Source organism: Ursus arctos, unplaced genomic scaffold, assembly GCF_023065955.2.
Source record: "Ursus arctos isolate Adak ecotype North America unplaced genomic scaffold, UrsArc2.0 scaffold_20, whole genome shotgun sequence".
In the NCBI taxonomy this organism is placed as follows: Eukaryota; Metazoa; Chordata; class Mammalia; order Carnivora; family Ursidae; genus Ursus; species Ursus arctos.
In genome coordinates, this window is record NW_026622875.1 from 4,807,577 (window position 1) to 4,825,638 (window position 18,062).

The window sequence follows — 18,062 nt, forward strand, 5'->3', positions numbered from 1 at the left end:
CATCTTTCAGTGAATTGTATTCTTTCCCTTTGAAGTCCCAGATTCCTACCCTCTTCTCCTTAGTTGAGAATGACATATATACCTCATTTCGCCTGTCTTTGGAATTTCATATCTGTGAGGATTCCCCTCATGTACAAAATGAAATTTTATTTTCTCCTGCTAATCTGCCTCATGTTAATTTAATTCTTAGTCCAGTTAGAAGAACCTTTTTAAAAAAGATTTTATTTTTAGGTAATCTCTGCACCCAATGTGGGGCTCGAACTCACAACCCTGAACTCAAGAGTCACATGCTCTCCACCAACAGAGTCAGGCCAGTGCCCCTGGTTAGAAGAATCTTGAACAGTGGAAAATCCCTTCCTCCCCAACACAGCCCTTAACCTCCCTCAGAAGGCAGAAATGTCTATACTTGGATTTAGTTTTAAATTATTATTTTTCTTTGATTTTTCATATTTCTTTGTTCTCAGATATATATTTTTAGTCATGTCTTACCTAAAAATTGAGATATATCTTTTATTTGCCATCAAGCGATGAGATCCTGCTTTTATATAAATTAGCAAAGATTTTTGGTTTTGTATGACCAGAGGGGTTAAAAAATATGTTGTCAATGCCCAGCCGGAAAATAAAGGGGACTGATAACTGTATCCAAGTGTCAATTTTAACCTCAGTTGGACTCCTAATGCTCTTAAATTGTCTTCAAAAATCATGTATCCAAAGAGCATAGCAAAAGAGCTCTAGAAAGTATAAATCACGTAAAGTAAGTAGTAGCCACTGAGGAATGACCACATATAGATAAAGCTGTCTTTCTTATTGTCACTAATACAAGTGCGAAATAACTGCCTGTCACATGCCAAGAAGTGCTGTCAAAAGATTAGAGAAATTATCAGAGTTTTGGAATAGATCATAGAATTTTCAAGGCTAGAGGAGGCTGGTGTGACTCATCCATGCTTCATGAAGGACTCACGGCAAGATGTTGACCATCAATCTGTCAAAAACCTCATGCTGACTTTTAGGAGAGCTATTTATCTTGCTTCAAAATAGAATTCAGTTAAGGAAAGCAACAAAGCCTATGAGTTTAACCAAATAGGTAACATAGTCAAAACCCTGAAATTCAGGAGCACATGGTGCAGACATTACCATATCTCCATGATGATCTGCTGAGAATCTGCACACTGAAAATGTGGGAAAGTCATCTGGACTCAGATGTCCATTACAATACGGAAGAGGAAGAGAAAAGAGGTAATTATGCAGATGAATTGTATTAATTGCTCAGGCTGCCACAACAAACCTAGCACAAAAGTACAAAGGGCTAAGTATTTCCTTGGGTCTTTATTTTGTTACGAAAGCTTCCATGCTACATAAAACTTACATTAAATAGATTTGTATGCTTTTCTCCTATTAAAAAAAATTTTTTTTTCCGGGGCACCTGGGTGGCTCATTCGGTTAAGCAACAGACTCTTGATTTTAGCTCAAGTCAAGATCTCAGGGTCAAGAGATTGAGCCCTGTGGGGCTCCGTGCTCAGCAGGGAGTCTGCTTGGGATTCCCTATCTCTCCCTCTGCCCCTGCCCCTGCTCATGTGTGCTCTCTCTCTATCTTTCTAAAATAAATAAATAAATCTTTAAAAATAAGATAAATAAAAATAAAAAAGTAAGAAAAAAAAGTTCCCTCGTCCAATCCCACAGAACTGAATTGCTAGTTGCCCCAACTAGGCTCTATCAATTTCGTAAATGTATAGACCCTGTAGGTTATCTACCTGCTTTCCAACCCTCCTCACCCTTTCTAGAAGAGTCTGTTTCCTATGAAAAAGACTGAAAATGGCAAACTATCATTGCCTTAACTCTGCTGCACTTAGGACAGGGGCATGTGACCCCATTCTGGTCCCATTCCTCTGAAAAGTGCTAATTTTTGTTGTTTTAGTGGGCAGCTTACTTGGGTGGAATCAAACATCAAACTTTGTCTTCCCCACAGTGGGTGTACATCTGAAATCATTATTCAGTTTTTTTAGCCTTACCTGGGCTGCTTAGAGCCTTGCCCATGTATGCACGGTTTAGGGCCCAACCAGAAATTTGAGCAGAGCTCATATGCAGAATTTGAGGTTCCCCTCTCAGGCTCTCTCCTTTTCTCCCCTTTATTCACCTGCTGTTGTGGTCCCTCTGAATTTTGTCCTCTGGTTCTTGAAGCCAATAAAATTGTGGATTTCCATGCACAGGGGTTTTAGCTACCCCTCCTAGGGCTTGTCCTCAAACTAAAAGTCTTTGAAAATGGAGAAACTCACCCAGTGCAATTTTCCTCTTCCAACTGTTGACCCTATTTCTACCTGCTTTTAGTCTTCAATGCCTCTAGGTAGTTGTTTATTTTTGCCCAGAATTTGCAGGTATTGTATGCAGGAGGATTGGACTGGGAGAAGCTAGTTCACACCTACTTCATAATTCTCATTCAGAAGACAAAAGAAATATGACAATGGACACACAATTTTCAGGCATTCAACCTTACTAAATGCATAATAAAAAGAGGATCAAAATCTGTATAGAAATTGCTTAATCTTGGGGCGCCTGGGTGGCACAGCGGTTAAGCGTCTGCCTTCGGCTCAGGGGGTGATCCCGGCATTATGGGATCGAGCCCCACATCAGGCTCCTCCGCTATGAGCCTGCTTCTTCCTCTCCCACTCCCCCTGCTTGTGTTCCCTCTCTCGCGGGCTGTCTCTATCTCTGTCGAATAAATAAATAAAATCTTTAAAAAAAAAAAGAAATTGCTTAATCTTGCTTTTTACAAAATATCCCCATTCTTTACAGAATTACTAATATTAAATGTGTTCATTTTTACTGATAGGCTAATGAAAAATGTCCATTGTCTACTATATGTAAAACAGATAAAACTATTGATTTTTCTTATATAGAAAAGTAAATATTGTTAGTAATCAATTGTCTTCCACCTGGATTGACTTCACTAATTTAGGGTCTTGCTCAACATTTTATCATCAATAGCAGTCTGGGAAAGTATGACCACTTAGTAAGTTTGTAAAATAAACTTTATACAGTGAGTATTGTCTACCATCGATGGAGCCACTCCCTTTGCGATTTAATTGGGAAAGTTTAGTTTCCAGATCAAAATTTAGGATGCAATAAATCTTACCCAACAGACCTTTCAGAAAAACAAAGTATTCTATATTATTCCTTTCAGTTGCCAGAAATCAATAGGTCCAAAATAGTAGCTATAAGAAGAACAACACATATGGTAGAAATAGCAGAATGTGAACCACCCTAGAAGAGGCTAAAGGTGTCATCTCCTCGCATTTTCCAGCCAGCAATTCAAAATGTAGTTCCTGCCATGTAATTATGCATTAATAATATTCCTGAGATTATGACAATAGATTCACATTTTACGTAAGCTTTCATGCTGAATAAAGGAACAAACACTGTGAAAGTGAAAAGAGTAAAGGTCAAAAGCAGAGCACATTTATTTTGGACCCTGCAGGTTGCTGACATCCCTAAGGTGATGGTGATAGAACCAACCCCAGCTTTGCTGGCCCTTGTGATGATGAATCAGTGCTATCCAACTGACAGATGACCTTTTCTACACTGGCTTCCATTTATTGTTTTTGCAGCTGGTTAAACAGCAGTGTTGTAACATAGGCCACTGTGAATCGGCAGGAAAGTGATTATAGGCGTGGGGGAAATGTCTTTTTTGGAAATTAAAACTAGTTTGTCTGTATGAATGAGAACGCTTGATGAGAAGACTTTAAACACTATATTTGTCTGATGATGCACTGCCAGAGCTGGCCTATTTATAGAAAACATGCCTTATTTATCTAACACCTGGAAATATGCAAAACACAAGCCTCTGAAACTTTCTTCCAGTACAAACAGGTTCTGCCCACAAAATAATAACTTTGCAGTCTATACACTCAGCTTCTCTCTCATCTCTTGGTATCTGGGAAATGACTGCAGTTCACAGATATATTTTATCCAATCTGCACATGTTTAAAACAAATGAAATAATATTTTAAAATATAGAGAGCTTTCTCTGAAAAAATTTTTAAAACACATAAATTCAAACCCAGATTTCCATGTTCTCTTGAACCTAGAAGAATCTGGCAACCCAGCATTCAAATTCCTGCATGAGCACATTGAGGTTAGCGGAGTATTTGCAGCGCCTGGAGGACCTGTGCTCCCCATTGGGCTCACTCCATTCGTTTTCCTGACCTGCTCAGCCCCCAGGGGATTGAATTTGAGATCTAGGCCTTCACTCCATTCGTTTTCCTGACCTGCTCAGCCCCCAGGGGATGGAATTTGAGATCTAGGCCTTCACTCCATTCGTTTTCCTGACCTGCTCAGCCCCCAGGGGATTGAATTTGAGATCTAGGCCTTAAGCAATTAAAATACTATCTTGTAAACATTATTCACCAGCGGATGTAAAGATGAAATTATTATTGATAAGGCCCAATAGTCTTTGAGAAACAGTCCCAAATATAGGAGATTATAGAGTAACCACTCTTTAATCAAACCCCTACAGAGAATATGTAGGCTTTGCTGAAGTGACTTTCTAGCATACCAGCCAGAAACTATTTTTTTAGTTCATCTATATACAGGTTTTTTAAAGAACAGGATTACTTTTTCAGTGTAATTTATTTTTATTGTAAGATCTAGGAATTCACTGTTTTTGCCAATCATATATTTCCAACATGAAGTTAAAGTAGAAATGTCTGTACCTTCTAATTTAAGAGTGGTGAAAGAATTTGGAGAAATGTAAAACAAGAACTGAAAGTTATCAGAACATCAAAAAATTGAGCTTGTCAAGAGAATAGGTATAATCAATATGAAAGAAGTAAATTCCTGACCAAAGTTCTCATAGACCAACCCAATGATGATAATCTGTATTATTCACTTGCTCTCATTTAGTCATCAAGACAATCTTATGATATAGATTGTATTTGTTATCTATTACCACATAAAAAATTACCCCAAAACTTAGAAGTTTAAAACAACAAACATTTGCTGTTTGGCCAACTCCAAATAAGACTTGGGAAAATCTATAACAACCAAACTAAAATATTGACATGTACAGTCCCTTCCATTTGTTCAGACGGTGGCTTGTTCAAACATCCTCTTTAATACACACACTCCTGAAAAAAAAAGACATGTAAGAAAAGTTTTCGAAATGTAACGTCATACCACAACGAGGAATGTTCCCCCACCCACCACAAGCCTGTTCTCCAAATGGGTCCTCATCGTTGGCGGGCTGGGTGGTCACTGTTTCCTTCGCTTTCCTTCTTTTCCTTGCTTTACTTTGTTTCTCTATTTCCCTCATTCCCTTTTCGAACAAAGCTAATTTTAAAATATTGCTTGAATTTTATGAACCCAATTTTGCTCTCGGGATATTCCACACGAATTAAGAAAATAAAATGTATCCTATTTTTATAGCCACATTTTGGAGGAAATTAAAACCACGCTATAACAACACACACACACACACACACACACAACCCCTGATAAATTGCTATTATAGGCTCTTCTATAATGCAAATTAAATAGTTGACTGCAGTACACATAGAACATCTGCTAAACCAAATTAAAATGAACGAGGAACGAAATTAGAATTGCTTTTTCCATCTAATCATAAAGAAGATGAAACATATTATGAGCCAGATATTCTCAATGTTTTAAGGCATTGCCTATTAGTAAGCTTAGTACAGTAAATTGAAGCAATAACTAAGCAGTGTCCTGGGGACCCGAAAGAGTTAATGACTGTGGCTGCCTCAGTGCTTACTTCACAGCTGGGTAAAGTTACCAGGCAACTCTAATTCAGTAATAACAACAGGTACAGATTTGTTCTCAATCCCAGACTGATGTTGGCCATAGTCCTTTTTCTGAAGTGGAACTATTTCATGCTTTCTTGCTTTAATTACCTGTTATCAAATTTATTATCTCAATATGCATTTATTATACAGTAGACAATGGAAAACTATAGAAGACAGAAAATAATTTTTAGAGACATCTCATTCTCAAAAATTTGAAAAGGGTAATTTGAATGCCTGGCAGAAAGAGACAAAAGATAATGCCTATTTCTCTATGGAGAACAGGCCATTGTGTTTCTCTTTCCCCTTCTGAGGCTCGTCCCACTGGCTCATGTAATTATCATTGAAGATGACAAGATTTGCTTGATCTTGGTGACTTGACTTTCCTCTTAAACTTTTTCTCACCATCAAAGAAGAAACCGTGTCCTGGTCTTTTCAGCAGCACATATATCAAAATTGGAGCAAATCTCCAACTCAAAACGACATGAAAACTATTAAAGTACCCCACATTTTTTACATTGCTAAAAAATTAAATGAATGGTCCGTGGCATTTTCACTTGTGTGTAACAGGACACTTAAGAAACGTTAAAACAAATCATGGTGTCATTATTTTTTGATTCTTCAAAGGAGCTATGAAAGATCCAGCTAGCTTTCTGCTCTAGCATCTCTAGGGTGTAGCTCTTATACCAAGAAAGCTCTTCTCCTTCCACCGCGCATCTATATTCTAGAAAGAAATAATGAGGAAGAAAAAGACAAAAGATATGCACCAGCTTAGTCAGACCCCTTTCAGAGAGCTTTCCTAAATATCCCACATGGTAGACTTACCCAGTATCTCCTTGGCCCGAACTGTGTCCTAGGTCATTCATCCACCCCTTGCTTCAAGACAACCCAGTAAATCAAGTATTTAAGCTATATATATTTTCATCAAAACTAAAATAGAGTTCTGTTAGTGAGGAAGAAGAGAGAAACTTACATCAGGCAGGCAACTGCCATTGTTTGCTAGATGGCGTGAAAGGAAGATGTGAGGCTATCACAATGAGTGCAGAGGAGAAGGGCAAAGAAATTAAAACAATTTCAGAGAACAAAATAAAATGAAGAACAAACATGACTTGTCCAATAATTGATGTTCCTGTGGGGAGCTCGCAATAGCAGTTAGTGTATATTTAGTGCTTAATTACTATAGATGCTTTCCATATAGTAACTCATTTAATTTTCACAATCCTTTGGGATAGATGTTGACTGTTTGCTTGTTTACTGAAACTGCTTGTTTTCCATTAACCTTATTTCCGTTTTGTTTGCCTTTGTGGAAGAGCAGCTTAAGACCACTCAGTGGTTGTTCCTATTCATTCAGTGGCCTGAGCAGTGGGAGCTGCAGACCAGTCTTCCACGGCCGGCTGGGCTCTCTAGTCTTCGGTAGGGAACTGCTGAATAGGCACAGAAGACACCTTCATGCCTTTGGACAAGTCCACAATTCAGGCTGAGTAGCAGTGAACTCAGGAGCTGGAGCAGGCCATTCCCCCTGAAATTCCTCCTGGGTCACGGCCTTTTCAGTAGCGGCCTGCTCTTCCTTTTTGGTCTCTTCAGGCTCTCTGTAGAAGGAGAGATCAGGCGTGGCCTCCTGTGGGGTTCACGGGAGACGGTGCCACACGTGTGCAGAACTCCCCAGGCCAGCACCCACCGCCTCGGACCCGCTGCGTGAGCCCCCGTGCTGTCGTGTGGGATGGCAGTGTCCACACAGCGCAGAGGAGAGTCTGGGGTACACGGAGCGATGGCAGGCGGGTTGACGTAAGACATCTCTGCCAGAGGCTGGTGGGCAGCCCTGGGACCGGTAACATGCTGAAGACACCGAGAATGCTGCCTGGGCCTGGTTGGCGAAGGTTCCAGGAGTGAGCAGCCACAAGAGGAGGGGCTCCGGTGGCAGCGGCCAACTTCAGCACAGCCCAAGGGCCGGTGTTCCTGGAGGATATGACGCTCACACCACTGGGGTTTTCCATGGCAACAATGGCATGAGCTGCCAGCAGACACTCCTTCCAGGTTCTCTTCAGATTTATGATGTAGACGCCATACTTTTCCTTTTGCAGAGGAACTGTTGATTTGGAAGTCAAGGTTGGTGCCACTTAAATGGGTTCCTGCTGCAAGGAATTTAAGGATATCCTCCTCCTTCATTTGCAGGATATTGGGGCTCTGGACATTGTGAAAGTTTCTCTTTAGGTTACAGTGGGAACACAGAACAAAACCCTGTGATTCCCTCCCTGGGTAGTGGGAAAAGGTGTTTCATCACCATTTTAGAGATGAGAAAATAGAGGCACGAAAAGAAACTATTTGCTCATGATAAATAGAAAATAAATCAAAGAGTCAAGACTCAAATGTAGCATCTACAGTCTTAGCACCTATGCGCCAGTGCCTTCCATTAGGGTAACCGAGGTTACTGGGTTTAGCACAGACAGTCCTGAGTTCCAGTACAACCATCAGTCCCATGCACACTGGGATGGTTGGTTACCCCATCTCCCAGAGTTAATCCTGTTATCTTTCATAGCAGGAACATTTTCTTTTTCTTTTCTTTTTTTAACAACAATATCTCTTATTGGCAATAACGGACTTGAACTAATCAATTAACCATAATGTACAAAGAATTTTTGGAAAAATGCATTCATTTTCTCATAATAAATACATCCAAATTCCAGTTTTTTAAAAAACTAGGACGGTGGAAAAGAGTAAATTGGGCTCAAAACCAAATGATTAAATCAAAGAGAGAAATATTTTCAGATTCCTCTCAGGGAGTCATGTAATCGGCACCATTTCTTCTCAAGGTCTCTCAACATTTTCAATGCTAAAATCAACACATAATTTGAAAGAACACTAAAAGCATAATGATTACAAATCCTTAATGGTTTTCATAATCTTTTGTCTTAATCTTGGAAGATAAGAGACACAATATATCTGAATGGTGAGGAAATGTTTATCCAAAGTTGACAATTCTTTATGCTTCACTTAATTTATTTTTCCTTCTTAATAAATATGAGTTTTCTTATGGTCACAGAAAAGGCAATTTAGAAGTTACTTTGGTTTTAAAATTGAATAATCAATTTATTAATTTACAGATTCTAATTTCATTCTTCCTTAAGCATTTAACTTCAGCTTACAAATTTCGTTATTCCATTATAAGTCTAGCAGACTTGAATTGTCACTTTTAATGGCCTTCAATTAATATTTGGTTACATTCTCAAATGTAGTTAATTAAACTCTTTTAAACGTTTTAAACAGGGTTTATAAATTTAATATATTGACTTTCTTTTAAGTCGTTCAATTGTCTAAATAACAAACCTTCCCAAGTAATTAAATCATTCCTATGAACTAAATTAGTTAAAATTTAAAATATGGTGAAACTTAACAGCTACTAAATGTTTTAATACTATATATAAACAGTAACATTTCTCTTAAATTCATAAATCTAAACCAATTACTCAATTCTACATTTTAAATTGGAATCACATGTCTATGTTAGTCTAATAAGTATAATTTTTATTAGTATTACAACCTATAATGCTAAATATGCACAGATTCTTTAGGAAAAGAAAATATTAATATGACATATTTTGATCTCAACTATTTCTGTTATTAATTCTATAACTCTTATGGGTATTAAAAATGATATCTGGTTTGAATTTGGGGTATTTCTCTCTGGTTTTCTATAACAATTGTAGTCATTACTTTCAAAGACATTCTACCAGTTCCTCTGTTTAATTCAACTAAAATTAAACACTTTTTAAAAAAAGATTTTTTATTATTCATTAGGGAGAGAGAGAGCTCAAGCAAGAGCTCTAGGGGGGAGGGAGAGGAAGAAGCAGACTTCCCGATGAGAAGGGATCCCGATGTGGGGCTCAATCCAGGACCCCCAGGATCATGACCTGAGCTGAATGCAGACGCTTAACCAACTGAGCCACCCAAGTAAACCCAAATTGAACACTTTTTAATAGCTTCTGATTTTGTAAGTTTCTCTCTCTCTCACTCTCCCATGTGAGTAGGTGTGTATATTTGCATATGTCTTTGTGATTGTGTGTTGTGTGTGTTTGTGTGTGTATTTGTGTGTATGTGTATTTGTGTCTATATTTCTGTGTATTTGTATGCATGTGCATGTGTGTGAATGTGTATACACATGTACATGGAGGTGGTAGTGGAAGAGAATGACTCCCAGTATTTTCAGAGAGAGCTGATAAGAATACAAACCAATAATAATAATACTGGTTATTTCAAAATAGTGGGACTTAGGGACATTTGCTGCTTTTTACTTAAAGTTTTCTTTATTGCTTGAATAAGCAAGTGTCACCTTTAAAAGAAAAGAGAAAATTTCTTTATTTTATATATTTAAGGTTTTGTTTCTTTTTATTTTTCTTTTGTTTTTTTTGTGGGTTTTTTTGGAGAGAGAGAGAGAAAAAGGAGAGAGAGAGCACGTGCACACAAGCAGGGGAGGGGCAGATGGAAAGGGAGAGAGAGAGAATCTTTTTTTTTTTTTAACATGATTTTTTATTATATTATGTTAGTCACCATACAGTACATCCCCGGTTTTCGATGGAGAGAGAGAATCTTAAGCAGGCTCCATGCTCAGCAGAGAGCCCAATGTGGGGCTTGATCTCATGACCCTGAGGTCATGTTCTGAGCCAAAATCAAGTCGGACACTTTACCCCCTGAGCCACCCAGGCACCCCAAGATTTTATTTTTAAATAAATTCTACACCCAATGTGAGGCTTGAACTCATAGCCCTGAGATCAAGAGTTGCATGCTGTACTGACTGAGCCAGGCAGGCACCCTGTCTTCTCTTTAAAATATTTTTTAAAAGGATAATTCCTTTTGTACCGACATGGAAAGATATCTAGACCATATTCTTAAGTCAAAAAAATGAGGTTCAGAGTAAGACATATAGTATTATCCCATTTTTGGAAAAAAAACTGGAATAAAACTTTAATGTGGTATGCATATCGATGGGTCTCAAAAATACACAGTATCTCTGGGGTGGGTCTGGAATTGGGGGCTGGAAGTATGTGATATGTAGCTACCTAGAACAGGAGCATTAACCTCAACAAGACGGGAGTTTATTTTGGTCACACAAATCCAGGCTCTAGGTTCTTTCCAGGTTTGGTCCCACCATCTTTCAGATGTGTCTCCTCTATTCACAGTCACAAGATTGTTGTTGCACCTTTAGGCATTACCTCCAAATTCTAGTCATGAAGAAGATAAAGAGGAAAAAAAATGTGTTCCAGATGAGTTATGTCTTTCTCAGGGAAAAAAACAGCTCTCCCAGCAGTCACGCCCGGTTAGCTTGTATCTCATTGGCAGACTATGCCATATGCCCACATAGCTGCGGGAAACCTGCAAACCTAGCTTGTCAGTGGGCACATCAATACCTCAAACAGAACAGAATTGTTTAACATTAAGGGAGAAAAGATAGTATCTCTATATACTCCTATACTATTTCCATCTTTATGATAAAAATGTACTTAAGGAGGGTGTGTGTGGATTTTTAATTTATAAAGAATTTATGTAGACAATGAGTGGAGGAAGCCCATTCCAGATAGAGAAACACATCCGATTTAAAATATCTAAATATGTGGAAAATATTTCTAGTATAGTTGTATGTGATTGTATATACTTTTCATTAAACAGATGAATTGCTAAAACGATCTAAACTGTTATAATGAATTTCTTATGCAACATAATGCACCCTGTTCAAGATAACAACGTTTGGAATAAACTAAGAGCTGGAACACAGATAATGCTTCATGTGGGTTAAACACTGTTTGATTGTTATTATGGAATTCACTCACACCCAGGCAGTTGGGAAACTAGCTGGAGAGAATCATGCACCAGCCCAAGAGGGAAAAAAATCCATTATTTGCACTTCATACTCAAAATACTTAAAAAACACATTTATTTGTAAAGCCAAATAATAACATTAGATCAAAGCTTGGAAACAGCAAAAACTTACCCTCAATTACTCTACAACTATTTTTAAATTTTTTAAAAAGTGAACATTATAAAAATTTTATTGATTTATTTTAAAGTAGTTCTACTTTAAATGTGGGGCTCAAACTCACGACCCCGAGATCAAGAGTCACCACCCTCCTCCAACTGATTCAGCCAGGCGCCCTACCATCTTTGAATTTAAAAGATTTTCGTCCTTCCATTCCCTATCCTTCTGTATACGTGTTTTACCTGTCTGTAATTCCAAACGACTTTCTACTTTGTAAACTGGAAACCAATTATTACAGAGAAGAATTAATGCAAACGTTTTCTTATTTGCATAAACAAATAAAGAGACTCAAAGCAGTGAGGTCTACAAGAGTAAATAGTGCGATATGTTATCTTCTCTGCACTTTGTTTTCCAAAGGTCTATGTTTGAGAGTAGGTGACAGGTGCTCAATCAGCGGCACATATACTAAAATTGGAGGGGGAGTAGGTGACAGGGTTTTTTGTATTCTTAAAAACTATTGTCTTTTTGAGAAAGAGCGAGACCCACGCATTGGAAGGGGAGGTTTCAGAAGGCGAAGCTCTGGAAATACGTTGTGTGCTCTGGTTGGAGGAAGCAGCTGCCTGAGGAGAAACAGGAGCAGCTCGGGGTGAGCCGCAGAGCCCAGAGCTGACAGGATGAAGAGGCACTGAGGGTATGAAGGGTGAGTCAGAAGCCTGGGCTGCGGCAAATTCAGAGGATGTGGGGACAAGGCAAGTTTTCTCATCTTGAGTATTGACTTCTGGAGGGAAGTCGTTCCCTCTGACCCTTGTGTGTTTGGCAAAAAGTAATGAACCCTAGAGAATGGCACAAAGTAAGCAAGAAGATAGAGAAAAAGTTCTATGACTGCAGTAAAACTTTTATGGGTCTAGAGGTAAAAATTAAATTAAGTTAGATTAAATTTAATTAATTAAGTGGCATTGCAAAGCCTCCTCAACAATGTTAGTCCTTTCTGCCCCACTGGCTTTGTAGGCCCCTTGGTGCCTGTACTGTGTTTTGCATTTGTTAAGTGTTCACTAAGAACATATTACATGGCTGAGGATTTTCACTGATGGCACAGACGAAACATCCTAGGAGATAACATTTGTACAAGATGCCATTCAGATTTGTAATCCCGGCTTTCTCCATATCCTAATCTCTCCCCAGCATCCGCTGAGCTGATTTCTCTGTCTTTACTACCTTCCAGAGAACAGGGACCTGCCCGTTCTACGGAGCTCTCTATCCTATAACCTATGGGATCTCTTTCCTCGTCAGCATTTTAATCCAGGATTTAAGATTGGTCTGTCACTTTGGGTGGTTGCACAATGCCTCTTCTCCTCACATCAACACTATCACTAACTGTGCTGCTCCTTGTCCCCCACTGAGACACCAGCCGTGGCACCTCAGCACATCAGGCTCGGACCAAGCAGAGGACTCCATCCTCACCGCTGGCCTGTGGGCCAGCAGGCCTCTGGTGCTGACAGAAAGCTTTCTATATAATGGGGAAAAGATGGGCTCTTCAACAAATGCTGCTGGTGAGACAGGGAAACTGAAGTGACCCCATGAGAAAACATGCTGGTTCTTTTTCCTTTGCTTCTTTTCCGGCTTCTATTCTTGCTAGGGTCTGCACCCCTACGCACTCTACACATTGCCTTGTAATACAAATAGCATATGTCTTCCCTGCAAGGGACAAGGAGTTAATGATTTCTCTAGAATAGATAACATGTGAGGAAGGACCAGGTGAGAATGACTGGAAGAAGCTATCATGTGCATATTCCAGACCACGGGCATTAGACATCTTGATGCCAAGTCTCCCTGGCTCCGAGGAATAACACTGGGCCCTCATCTTCGTTCTAACTGATTCCTGAGGTCTGAGAGGATATGTGCACCAGACCACCATCTTCAATAAAAACCCCCAGACCCAAACAAAGATGGGACTCATGTTCCTTTCCTCTCTGAGTCTCGCAGAGGGTCCATCTCTATCTGCTCTCTCTCTATCTTCAGTAAACTCTGCTTTCACTTTCTTCTGGCTCATGTTTGATTTCCATCCTGCGAGAAGCCAAGGACCCTCTTGGCTGGTCCCATGGGACTGACCCCCTCCCTAAACATGGTCCCCAAACCCGGCCTGCCTTCACAACTGGAAAAATTGGATGGCTACATGCAAAAAAAAAAAAAAAAAAGAAAAGAAAAAAGAAAAAGAAAGAAAGAAAGGGAGAGAGGGAGGGAGGGAGCGAGAAAGAAAGAAAGAAAGAAACAAACAAACAAACTGGACCACTTCATTACACCATACACAAAAATAAACTCAAAATGGATTAAAGACCTAAACATGAGACCTGAAACCATAAAATTCCTAGAAGAAAACATAGACAGAACTGTCTCTGATATCTGCTGTAGAAACATTTTTCTAGGTATGCCTCCTCAGGCAAGGGAAACAAAAGCAAAAATAAACAGTTGGGATTACACCAAAATAAAAAGCTTTTGCACAGAGAAAAAAAGCATCAACAAAATGAAAAGGCAACCTACTGAATGGGAGAAGATATTTGCAAATGGTATATGTGATAAGGGGTTAATATTCAAAATATATAAAGAAATCATAAAACTGAACACACACCAAAAACCCCACAAATAATCTGATTGAAAAATGGGCAGAGGACCTGCACAGACATTTTTCCAAAGATGTACAGATGGCCAACAGATTCATGAAAAGAAGTTCAACATCACGAATTATCAGAGAAATGCAAATCAAAACCATAATGAGGTATCACCTTACACCTCTCAGAGTGGCTAGTATCAAAGTGACAAGAAATAACAAGTATTGCAGGCTGTGGAGGAAAAGGAACCCTCGTGCACTGTTGGTGGGAATGCAAACTGGTGCAGCCACTGTGGAAAACAGCATGGAGGTTCCTCAAGAAATTAAAAATAGAACTACCATATGATCCAGTAATTCCACTACTGGGTATTTATCCAAAGAAAACGAAAACACTAATGCAAAAAGATACATGCATCCTTATGTTTGTTGCAGCATGATTTACAATAGTCAAGATATGCAACCCAGTGTCCATCAGTAGATAAATGAAGAAGATGTGGTAGATATATATACGACAGAATGCTACTCAGCCATGAAAAAGAAAAGAAATCTTACCATTTACAACATGGGTGGAACTAAAAACTATAATGCTAAATGAAATAAGTCAGACAGAGAAAGACAAATGTATGATTCACTCATATGTGGAATTTAAGAAACAAATGAACAACAACATAGAAGAAACCAAGAAACAGACTCTTAACTATAGAGAACTGATGGCTGCCAGACCGGAGGTGGGTGAGGGAATGGGTGAAATAGGTGAAAGGGATTAAGAAGTACAAACTTCCATACAAAATAATCACAGAGATGAAAAGTACAGCATAGGAAATATAATCAATTAGATTGTAATAACATTGGTGACAGATGGTGACTACACGTATTGTGGCGAGTGCTGAGTAATGTACAGAATTGTTGAATCATTATGCTGTATAGCTGAAACTAATATAGTACTGTATGTTATTTATACTTCAATAAAAAAACTATAATGGAGGAAAAATTAACATATAAAAATCACGCCAGATTTTACTAGGAATATTTAACATCTTGCCATCACTCCAAACTCCAGTTATTACTTACGCATTCTGCAGGAAATTTACATCATCTTGTTCAATATAGTGTTTATTCGTGAGCACTCTTTTCCATGGCTTTTCTCCTAATTCAGACCATTAGCATACCGCATGCAGATTCACAGATCTGCCTAGCTCCTGGAGGACAGGAGTTCCAGGCCCTACACTACTTACCATGTTCTAAAACATTTTCTCGAAGCGCAGATTGGATCATGTGACTCTCCTGATCAAAAATCTTTAATGATTTCCTGTTGTAGAAGATAAACACCAGCTGCCTCTCAAGTCATGCTCGCCTCCATAGCCCCACATCCACTTGCGCTTCATTCCACACTCCTCTCAATCGTTGTTCAAGGTACTCCTGATATACCGAATGCTCACCAACCATAGAAGTTTTCCTAGACCCTCCTCTATACTCCAGGAGCTTTTTGAACCTCTTTTAACAATGTGTCTTGTGCTAAACTGTTCTATGTATTGGCCTTTTCCGTAAGACTAAAACCCAGGGACCAGAATTACTATTTCACTCATCCTCCTCACTCCCATGTCTTCTTAGATAATTTACCTGTGTGGTATAAAAGTATAAAAGGGGCATCACTAACCACACACGACCTTCCGAACTCTTCTTGTGGCAACAGCGAACAGGAGCAAAGTGGATACTTGACTTAGGCTATGCCAATCAGATTCTCGCCTTCTGAATTTGGAAACACACACAAACTCACACACCAACTCTAGTTGGAAGGTCAGGTAGACACAGAGCCTGAAACTATTAGTTGGGGTAGCTCCTGTGGGTCATTTATAAGGTGGTCCGAGAGCAGACAGGAGGCTGACAGAAGGCAGAATGAAGCAGAAATATGGCAGGGGCAAAATGCCATGCAGTGGAAGGAAAAAATAAAATAAAATAAAGGAAACAGAAGACAGAAAGGAAAAGGGTGTGTAAGTCAGGGAAGGGGAAGGAAGATGTCTGGCAGCTTGCTCGTTCCAGTGAGGCCAGCCTGTCCTGTTAGCATAGGCTCTATGGGACTTCTCTGCACCCTTACCTTTCACGTAAACAAACCTGAATTAGAACTGTCTTTCCTTGCAACTAAAGGATACCTTATTAATACAAACTTGCATTTACTTTGTTCATTAAATGTTTATTAAATTGAAGTGCTAGACAATATTACATTAAATAGAATTTCCTCAAGTTGAATTGGCACTGGGCAACTTCAGGAATACAAGACACAGGTGGACCAACGTCCTATGCATGATGGCAGCTAGTTATTTCCACTGAGCAGACCCTCCAACATGGAGGGAAGAAGGCAGAACTTTCTCCACGGTTCCAAACTATCTCATAAATTTTACATTAAAAATCAAGAGTCATTTCTCCAGAGCAATACACATTTATAACCTATGCTATTAAAAATGAATGATTCAATATTTTATATTTTATTCCAGATTTTCAGTAATCTTGAGGTTAATTTGATATTGATTGATAGAATGAACACTATTACTGGAAGCTACATGTAAAATATTCATAGGCATAAACCTATGGACTGAATTAGTCATAGGAGATATGATTAAGATGTATAGAATTCTATCTTTGCTGACCTTAATAAGAGAGCCAAAGTACAGCTTCCATTGTAACTGGACCCTGCATACTAGATCAGAATTGACCTATGGTAAAATTTGACCATTATTTAAATATTTCTATTCTGAAACCCCTTCCTAAACTGGAAAAAATATATACTCGTCAGTGCTAAAACAAGAAGTACTTTAAACATGAAATTTAGCTTGCATACAACACAGAGGCTACGTTAATAGAACACATTTAAGAATAGATTTCACATGTCATTGTGCCATATAACGATTACCTTTTGTATGTGCAGTTAAATGTACATATGTGACCAGAAGTATAACACAATGCCCACGCAATAATGGGTGCTTTTTACCACGATGAGAAATATTTAGAGAATAGCTTGATTGCTTCATCAAATAAAAGGAAAGGCAGTGTTTTATATGTTCCTACTCTTACCTAATTTAGTATTATTTTTTATACGTTCATTTGTGTAGCTAGTTATGCAGAGTGGAGCAAAATGCAGGATCCTGGTCATTTTGGGCCAAAAAATGGAAAATGCTGACTGTTTTTTCCACTTGGTTTCACCTCTGGCAGAGAAAAGGAGTCAGCCAAGAAATCCGATGTTAGTGCAAATTGAAGGAGATGTTGCTGAATAAGAAATTAAAAATGCTACCCTCATTGGAAATATATATAATTTGGAACTGTATATAAATAAATATACATATATACATATATATAATCTCCTTATGAAATTCATTTATGGAAAGCAATTTGGATAGATTACATGTATGTTAAAATGACAAAGAAAAAATAAACAATCCAGGGTGGCGTGAGCTGGGAAGAGACACTGCCCACATTTACTAGCTAAGTCTTGCCTCCCCATTTGATCTGACTGCATCAAAACTGGTTGGAAGAACAAGTTCTGCATTGTTAATATATGTGAAACTTTACTTTTAGAGCTTATTAAGTGATCTGGACCAATATTTCAGCTTGATTCATTATAAATCAAGATATATTCAGGGAAAATATCTGCATAGGATAAGAAGTAATTAAAATTATTCTGTCTTTTTTATGTACATCTCAC

General features: G+C 38.6%; 1 pseudogene; it reads right to left on the minus strand.

The window, feature by feature from the left end:
- Positions 1 to 5,127: 5,127 nt before the first annotated feature.
- On the minus strand, positions 5,128 to 8,740 carry LOC123000940 (40S ribosomal protein SA-like; annotated as a pseudogene).
- Between the last annotated feature and the right edge of the window lie 9,322 nt (positions 8,741 to 18,062).